The following is a 10,211-nucleotide window of genomic DNA, read 5'->3' as shown; positions in this document are numbered from 1 at the left end:
CTCTTTGATCTTTATTTTCTCCATCTGTAAAATGAGTGCAAAATCCTCAAAGGATGGCTATGAGGACTGAATGAAATGGTGGGTGTAAATCATCCAGCACACTGAAATCTGCACAGTAAGCCTCAGTAGCTGGTGCTTATTATATGATGAACTGATCAAAGAATCAGGAGGAAGGAGGATTCAGGACACATGTTTAGTGTCTTGGGGAAGAGGGCTTGGACTTGTCCTGCAGAGCTCCCAATGGAAGACCCCAATGGGCAAAAGCTGCAGGGAAGCAGATCTAAGCTCAACTCTAGTCCTGAGAGCCACAGGTAAACTGAGAAGGGTTTCTAAGAAGGTGGCAAGTTCCCTGTCCATGGAAGCATTTAGGCACAGGTTTCTGCTGCCTTGCTGGGGATATTGTAGAAGGGACACAACCATCAGGTGAGTAGTTGAACCAGGGATTCTCTATGAAATGTGATGATCTGCAGTTTTGGCTGATGGGGGGCAGGCAATTCTAGAATGGCAGTACAACAACTTGTGTACTCTTTAAAATAACTTTGTTGTTACATATGGATTCTTGACCACAAGAAGAACAAGCTTTCTTTGAACAGTTAGAACTGGCGGGGCTTATGCACCTGGAGTGCTCAGAAGGCCAGTCATATCTGCAGAAGCAGCCCTGTGCTCTGACAAGGGGCATTGCACCAGCCAGATTACCCTCAACCCATCCTCAGAATCCAGCCCAGCCCCAGCCCATAAAGCCTGTTGGATGAGTGTTTGAATACATGATTCTGTAAACAAACAAACAAACAAAAAAACCCATCAGAGCCTGAGGGTCCAGCGTGGCTTATCTTATCAACATCATGGTCTATTCTGGAATTTCTCTATTAAAAATTCTCCTTATGTTCATGGGACATTATAAGTCTTTCAGAAATATGTTGTAATCACATCTGAGTACTGTTAGTTCTTATAATAAGCTGCGAGGAGGAATTCTTTTTTGGGTGCATGTGGATAAAAAAATAAACTTCCTTCTGTTTCAGCCCACACCTCTTTGAAGGTCCTGGCATATGTTGCAGCTAACCCCAAACTACTACTAACATACCCTGCCTCCAGTGAATGATTTGTGTTCCTTTGGAAACAGCCTCCCATGGGAAGTCTTGGAAACAGAACCCTCACTCCCCCTGCCTCCCCAGGAACAACACAAGTCAACAAATCTGGAATCCTAGCCTCTGTCCTCTTTGAAACAGTTGTTGCTGAGAATCAAAGTCAGCCCACAGTGCATATGGCTTGATTCAAATGTCTGCATTGAGAGAACACAGCTTCAGGAATATATATAGCCCACTCTCGTCAGACTGTTCCCGTTGCAACTTATCACTCCATAAATCAGTAAACAGCACTGTGTCACCACCAGCACCAACAGTCAGCTGGACAGATTCTAGTGGCTGTAATCTCATCTCGATTTCCTTTGAATTCCTAAGAGGGGGAGACTGTCAGAGGTTTTATTCCGTTATTTTTGCCGTTTGATGCTTAACATGAGAACCATGTCAGTTGGCCACAAGGTCTCATCTCCAGAGCAATACGGGACTGCCGGGAGGAGGAGCTCTACTGTGGGTTGAAGAGAAATGGGGATGCAAGGACAGGAGGGAGGACTGAAGAAGATCGAAGTCCTCTTCCTGCCTGGGTTTGTTTTGCTGCGACTCTCTTCCTGATTTTGTAGGAAGCAGATGGTACGATAAGACAGGGCACTGGAGAGCCAGGCTGGGAAGCTGCTCTGCCCTTAGAAAAGCCAAGTGGAGGGGCCCTGGGGAAGGCGCCATGGTTTGGGCTGCTCAGGGGCTTCAAGATAAAGAGACCAGAGGACTTTCTGAATCCTGTGTGGGGCTCAGCCTAGATTACCAGGTTAGTTGACTAGATATGAAGGAGCTCAGGAAATCCCATCCCAAAATATGACTTTTTGGTATAAAGAGTATTTTGAATTAAAGGCCCTTAGAGATCAACATGCCCTTGGACGGGGCTTTCCCTCTATCAGCATAACCAGACAGGCCCATCAAAAGAACAATTAAGTTCCCTTCCCTTCCCTGTTATTTCACTATGTTGCAGGAAAAAAGATCAAGAATGCAACCAGACTTGGCCCAAATCGTCTTAAATATAATACCTGTCTCTCAAGGTTAATTTAATTTGCAAAGAGGATCATATACAAGTCAATCTCTTTCCCCCATCCATTCATCCTCTCTAGCAATCATTTATTGCCCCTAAAGAGAATCACCTATATTTCTCATCTCCTCCTCCCCTCTAAAAGGAGTGTATAAAAATATCTGGATCTCACTGGGATATTGCGTAATCACTCTGTGATTCTCCCCATGTGCATGGTAAATTGTGAGTTCTTCTCTCAGCGAATAAACTTTCCAGGGGAAAGGGGACGTTTCCCCATACCGGCACAGTGGGGACTTGGAGCCAAATCTTCAGCCCTGGACTCCCTTAGGAAAGCAGCAGGGATGGGGGTGGTCAAGGATTTGGGATCTAGTCCTTTCGCCCTTGAAAAGGTATTGTCAGTTCCCTTTACAATAATTAACAAGAGTCGTCCTTCAGCACAGGGGTGAATTTATGCACAGAAGATGGGGATTCTGGTTCAGCCTTTGGAGCAAATTGGAGTTAAGAGCAGCTCTGGTTTTCATTAGCAAAACTGAGTGAGAGAGGGAAAGAAAAGGAGAGTTAGTTTGTGCCTTGATTTTGATTAGTGGGAATCTGGGCTTGGCAGGGGTGAAAACTTCTGGATTCTTGAAAAAGCTGAGTTCCAAATAAGCAAACTTCTTGTGTAAACATCTCTTTAGCATCTGTATTGTGGAGTGAGTTGATATCAATGATTCAAATTTTATTTTATTCTCTTCCCGCCCCCACCATTTAGAGGGCATGTTCCTTAGAAATACACAGAAGATGGGCTCAAACATTAGGATTGGTGGAGTTTATCCAAGAAAAGATTAAGTAGATTGGGGGTGAGGGGTCTGTATGCAGATGGTGTGTAATCTTAGATTGAGACAGGCGAACAACTTGATGGAATTATCCAAAAGTGAGTGTTTCATAAGGAAGCAAACAGCAACAACAAACAACATCAGTTTCCTCTTGCTAGGAACCAGGTCTGCTCATCGGAGGTGGAAAAGAACAGTGAGTGGGGATGATTCAGGAATTGTTGTATGTAAACAGAAAATGCTCAGGTCTTGGGAGGCAATTCAGGAGAAATGGGGTCAGTTTCAAAATAGTTTTCAATCTTCTAGGCCTGGAAAGACCTCTGGGAAGAGGAATGGAGAGTGAGGAAGATGCTGAGAGGTGGCACATGGCTTCACTCATGTGGGTGGGAGGAACAGGACCTGTCATTTAAGGGCAGGCTGAAAGTTTAAAAACTCACCTGAATCTGCGTTTTGGGAAGGTCTCATTTGAGCTGTCAAGACCTAGGGAGTTCAAGACAAGAGTTATGGGATTTGGGACCTCACATTATGACTGAGGGCAGGTTTGGGGAATTCCCCAGGGACAGCTGACATTCAGAAATCTTTCAAGTGGGTTTCTCCAGCTGGGGCAAATATGGAAACTAAAGGGGACATTTTCTTTGGAGGCAGATGTTATGGGATAAAGCTAAGGCATCCGGAATGGAGGGAAGATGCAGTGACCAGAGAATCGGAAATGTTGCACTCACACAAAAAATAAAAAACCTTGAGAGCCTTCGGATTTGGAGAAATAGAGAGAAGGGTACGCTCCCAGGACTAGGGGAGGGCACAGAGTCATACCAGCTGGTGTGGGTGACATGCTGGGAAAGCTGAAGCCACACAGGCTTTGTGGCTCTTCTTTTGCTTTTTTTGCTAATCCTTTCCCTTAACTAATATGAACTTCTTATTTATGGTTGATCATACCAACTTGGATCTAGATTACATGGATGTTGGATTTAGGAAACATTATATCTGCTTGATAATTGATATTAAGGTTGTAATTTACTATCATATAACAGTCATATCTGATTTGGGGATTAAGTGATTTTTCTAAATATTGCGGCTATGGGCCACATGTTATTGTATTGTGTTTCCTGATAATTCCCTGAAATTCTGGAAAGATTGGACACTCAAGAAATGGAGGTAATAACATTTTGAACGTGTTGATGTTCCTGTGGGAAATATCGCACTCTGTGAAATTGCTGAAAAAGAAACGCAGGCCCTGCATGTGTCTCCTTTGGTCAGGGCTGGACAGGTCTCTGAGGAAAGGAAATAATTGATCTGAATGAATGAGGGAGAAAACATTGACATAAATAGACTTTTAGATGTTGAATCAGGTTTATCTTTCTGGAATAATTCCAATTTAGTCATTATAAACTATTATTTTTAGACATTGCTGGGTTTGTTTTGCTAATACTTTGTTTTCAATTTTTGCATCCACATTCATGAGAGAAATTTAGCTGTAATTTAAATTTTTCATACCATCTTTGTCTCGTGGTGGTATCAATTACACTAATCTAATAAATTGCATATTCTCTGAAAGAGTTTATATAAGATTGAAATTATATTTTCCTTGAATACATAATTGAACTCTATTGCAAATCCATCTGGGACTGGCTTTACTTTTGTAGAGAATAATTTTAATTACAGAGTCAATTTCTTTAATGATTATAAGACCACTCAAGTTTTCCATTTTTTCTTGGATAAATTTTGGCAATTTGTATTATTCTAAAAAGTCTTCAGTTCACCTTAGTTTTCAAGTTTATTAACATATAGTTTTTCATAATATTCTTATATATATATTTTTAAAATCCTGCTCTCTCTTTAGTTATATCTCATTTTAAAAAATTACTATTATTTATTTGTGACTTCTCTCTTCCTGTCTCATTGAACTTCTTAGAAATTTGTATATTTTATTGATCTTTTCAAAAAATCAATGAGGGATGATCTTGCCCCAGTTAAAATGGCTATGATCAAAAAACCCAGAAAATAACAGATGCTGGTGAAGAAACAGAGAAAGGAGAACACTTGTACACTGTGGGTGGGCATGTAAATTAGTACAGAAACTATGGAAAACGTATGGTGGTTCCTCAAAAATCTAAATAGAACTATCAAAAAATCCACTCTTGAATTTGCTTATTTCCTGTACCGTACCTTTACTTTCTCTTATATTAATTTCTGTTTTTACATCTACCAGGTATTTTCTTCCACTTCCTTTAGGTCTATATTTTTATCTGCTTATGCCCTATTTGGATGTTCAGCTCATTAATTTTTGGCCTTATTCCTTTTTTTTTTTTTTTTTTTTTGAGACAGAGTCTTCCTTTGTCACCTTGGATAGAGTGCAGTGGCATCATCATAGCTTACTGCAACTTCAAACTCCTGGACTCAAGTGATCCTCCAGCCTCAGCCTCCAAAGTAGCTGGGAATACAGGCACACACCACCATGCCCAGCTATTTTTTTATATTTTTGGTAGAGATGGGGGTCTCACTCTTGCTCAAGCTGGTCTCAAATTCTTGAGTTCAAGTGATCCTTCCTCCTTGACTTCCCGGAGTGCTAGGATTACAGGCATGCCCGGCCTGCCTTATTCCATTTTAATGTCAGAATTTAAGGGTATACATTTTGTTTTACCTACTCCTATATCTGTATCTTACAAATTTTGATATATGTAGTTGTCATTATATTTAATTCTATATATTTAAAAATTTCTATTATGATTTCTACATTGATTCATAAGTTATGGAGAAGTATGTTTTCAATTTTTCAAATTTATTGATTTTTTTAAGGACATTTTAAAATTGATTTTGATCTTAATTGCTCTGTGGTAAGAGAATGTGGTATGCATGATACCCAACTCTTGAAAATACTTTGAGAATCGTTTGTGAACTAGTGCTTGCTTGTTTTTGTAAATATCCCATGCATTCTAGAGAACAATGTTTATGCATTAAAGGTAACTTGTGAGATGTATTGTTAATTTTTTAAATTCTTTTTTACTTTGTGGCCCTTCCTTTCACTTAGAACGTGACCCTTAGGACATTCTATTTCATGCAGAGTTCTCAGGTTCTGCTCCCTGCTTTGCATGGACACCAAGCCTAGTCTCCTATTCCCCTCGATGTGTGGTTATTAATCTCCAAAATTGTAGATTCTTAAAATCTTAGAATCAGCATATTCCTAAGGCAGCCCAACTTTGGTGTTTGTTTAGAAATCTGGTGTTATAAAACATTTTTTTACCCTTGGGGATTTTTCCCATTTTCTTGTAAGCTCAGCAATGCATTTACAATACACTTATTGTAATTCTTACATCATCTGTTTTGTGGTAGAATGCTGTTTCAGAATATCTGAAAGGACCATATTGCCAGATGCAGAATTCTCTAGATAATGTCTTCTGAGTAAATGGTAGGTAGCACTCGTCTCTTTTGCTCCCTTCTCACCTTCTGATGCAGGGCAGGAGTGAGACACAGTCCCAAGAATACCCAGTGATCATCTGACTTCTTGGAAGGAGATAGAGCCAGGAGACAGAGCTCTTGATGGGAGAAGCAGGGAGATGAGATTAAGGTTATCTTCTCCCCAACTCCCATTTTCACTATATAGTTCTTCTCTCTTCCATCCCATCCAGCTGGAAAAGTTGATCTCAAAGTTTGTATCATTTTGGTAATATTTATCCCTTGCCTATTGATACAGAGATATTTTAAGGAGGGCTTCCCAAGAAAGGAGGAATATTAACGACAGTATGCTTAGAAGGAAGTGGAGGGAGAGAGAATGAAGGAGACCAAAGGAATAGGAAAAAGCGAGAGATAAAGAGATTTTGGTTTAGACATAAGTTTATACAGTATAAGTGAGAGCCTAGTGGCATAGATATATTAGGTCATTAAATATGAAATGTCCGATTTTGAATCAAAAGTTTATTTTATTATATCTCAAACAAGAAGCAGTACAATGAATCAAAAGTTTGTGCCTAAACTATTGACACAGTTTTTTCATCTTAATGGTAGCTTGTTTATGCCAGCAGTGAAGAAGCCTGGAGAGTGAGTGGTGATGAAATCGCAAAAGGCGTTTTCCACAGCTTGTTGAAAATTGAATATTTTTCCTTGCAAGAAGTGGTCCAAAGCCTGGAAGAAGTGATAGTTAGTTAGTGCAAGGTCTGGTGAATACGGTGGATGACAGTTTCCAAGTCCAGCCTCTGTAGTTTGAGCTGCATTGTTTGTGCAACATGTGGTTGAGCGTTGTCTTGCAAGAGGACTGGCCTGTCTCTACTGACCAATCTCAGCTGCTTAATCACAAACATCCTCATCATTTTGTCCAGCTGGTTGTAGCAGACATCCGCTGTAATCAACTGACCAGGTTTCATGAAACCAGCACTGGACCACCAGACACCATTAGCTTTTTTTGATGAATATTCAGTTTTGGACCGTGTTTTAGCACTTCATCTTTATCCAACCGTTGTGCCAAATGCTCGGCATTGTCAAAAAGAACCCATGTTTCATCACACATGATAATATGGTGTAGAAATGGTTCACCTTTATGTCGTGACAGCAAAGAAAGGCAAGCTTTGAAAGGATTACTCCTTTGATGCTCGTTAATTCATGAGGAACCCATCTATCCAGGTTCTTTACCTTGCTGACTTGTTTCAAATGATCCAATATTGTTGAAATAGTAACGTCAAACCTTGCTGCTAATTCATGCACAGGTTGAGATGGGTTCGCTTCCACTACAGCTTTCAGCTCATCATTATCCATCTTGGTCTCAGGTTGTCCATGTGGCTCATTTTCAAGATTAAAATCACCAGAATGAAACTTCTTGAACCATCCACATACTGTGCGTTCATTAGCCACATCCTTCCCAAACACTTCATTGAAACTTCAAGCTATCTGCACAGCATTGGTTTCATGACACAGCTCATGTTCGAAAGTAACATGCATTTTTGACTTATCCACGGTTTCACAAAAGTTACTCTAAAAAAAATTGAAAGATAATGACAAGCCAAACTGTGCATTTGAAAGAATGAGGATGTACCTTTACAATAAAAATAAAACAAGAAATGTCAAAGTGAAATGTCAGAGATAGCAACTGTCAAACTTAGGACTTAAGGAAATCGGACATTTCACACTTAATAACCTTTCCGGGGAGGGGGGGTGTGGGGGGGGGAGGGGGAGGCGGGCTTAGATTTCCAGAAAAGGTCCCCTTCATAATTTATTAATAGTAATATAAACAGATAAAATGACACAGGATTGATTTCCTTCTGTCTTTATGCTCTGATTTGGGGGCTCAGAGGATCAGTATTCAAAAACCTAAGAAACATCCTTTCTATGAAGTGCTTACAATTTAGTTTGTTGGACAAGATATAAACAGCAACATGAACAATAAATAGCAGTATATATCCCTGCCTGCCAAGGTTGACTATTAGATTGTCATCAGGGTTCATTTAGGACATGTTCACTGTGAGCCAAGGGAGTCAGATAAGGCTTGGGGTGGGGATTCAGTGGGCAGGAGTTGGCCTTGAAAGGTAGGTTTGATTCTACAGGGGCCAAGAGAATGTCTGTCTGTTCTGCCCACTCCTGATGTGGGCGGCTTGTGGGGCAGTTTGCCCATTTGACCTAGATTCTCAGTCTATTCTACTCATCTTCCTCAGCATGCTGTTTTTAAAACCTCCTGTAATTCTAATACGACCAGCTCTTGGTTGGTCAGTAGTTACTTCAGACCATAATCGGAGCATGACTGATGTATGGAAATGCATAAGCTATTCATGGACAGTAATGACATAAAAACCAGTTGTTGATTTTCATTTTTCTGTAATTTGCAACTTTCTAATTCAGTGAAATACCTCCAATGAATAATTAGTTGGTATTTGCAAATGCTTAGCTCTCTCTAGAGAAAGGTGCTATATTAATATAAAGAAAAAGGCCCTCTGGTGTCAAGCTGAGTACCCCTGGGCCTGGAAGGATCAATTAGCCAACAAAATAAATTCTTAGAACAAAAGTTGATTTGATGATCTGTTACACAGAGGAGTCAAGGCAAAGAAACAATAACCACAAGTGATTTAGCCTTGTGGGCTAAGAAAGAGGGAAGATTCCATGAAACACCAGAGAGAGAAGATTCTTGATTTTCATCTTGTTTTTGATGATAGTTTTTCTAATGTCTGCAGAGGGGAATAGGGTGTTTTAAGCCACTTTTGTGCGAGGAAGAGAGACTCTGTCTGTCATCTCCATGCATAATTTGGTGGATGTTGTCACATAGCAGCAGTGCATATTAGCACCAAGTTCTAGCAGGTGAAATCTCAAGGCAGATAAAATGTCTTTTGGAATAAATGGAAGCCATTTCATGATAGCCTGAGAGATTACAAAAATCAGGCATATATTGGAAAAGAAGAATGACTTTCCTCATAGGGGAACTGGGAGCTCCAAGAAATAATGTGTGTTACAGCAACTAACTAAATCTCATTCCTCACTCTGGAAACATCTTCCTTGAGTAAATACTCTATATTAGCTCCTGGTTAGAGCCCTGCGCAAAGGCCCAGTCATGTTTCTGGCCGAGGCCTGGGATTGCAATTCTCTGGAAGCCGATTTCTTACTGTTGGGCTTGATTTTCTAACTAACCCATCTCTGCAATGCTACCCATCACTCTTGGATTCTCTTGTACCACAAACCTGCTTCCTCCAGCCCAGCGCCAATTCTTCCTCCTATTATTCCACTTCTGCTGGAAATTCCAACCCTTTTTAGGTTAAGGGTTTGAAAACATCATTTTAGCGAAAATGTTCTATTTCTAAATTGATCTCCTTTTCTCACAAGGTGCCATGCCCTGTGGAATGTGCTGGGAGGTGGCTGCATTAATTCCAGGGCTAATTCCTCTAACTGGTCTGCTTGAGCTGCCGTAAGAAATACCATAGCCTGGGTAGCTTATAAAGAACAAAAATGTACTTCTCACAGTTCTGAAGGCTAAAAGTCCGAGATCAGGGTGCCAGCATGGTCGGGTTCTGGCGAGGGCTCTTTCTGGGTTGTAGACTGCTGACTTCATGTCATGTCCCCACGTGGTGGAAAGAGAGCTCACTAGCTCCCTGGCCTCTCTTTATAATGTCACTAATCCCATGCATGAGGGATCCACTCTCATAACCTAGTCACCTCCCCAAAGTCTCACCTCAAATACCATTGCATTTGGGATTAGGTTTCAACATATGAATTTTTTTGGGGGGTGGACACAAACATTCAGTCCATGACAACCCCAGTTTTCAGGTGAAGCAAGGCCACAGAACTTGTAACTCC

The sequence above is a fragment of the Lemur catta genome, chromosome 2, assembly GCF_020740605.2.
Source record: "Lemur catta isolate mLemCat1 chromosome 2, mLemCat1.pri, whole genome shotgun sequence".
Classification (NCBI taxonomy): Eukaryota; Metazoa; Chordata; class Mammalia; order Primates; family Lemuridae; genus Lemur; species Lemur catta.
Note: the sequence above shows the minus strand (reverse complement) of the source record.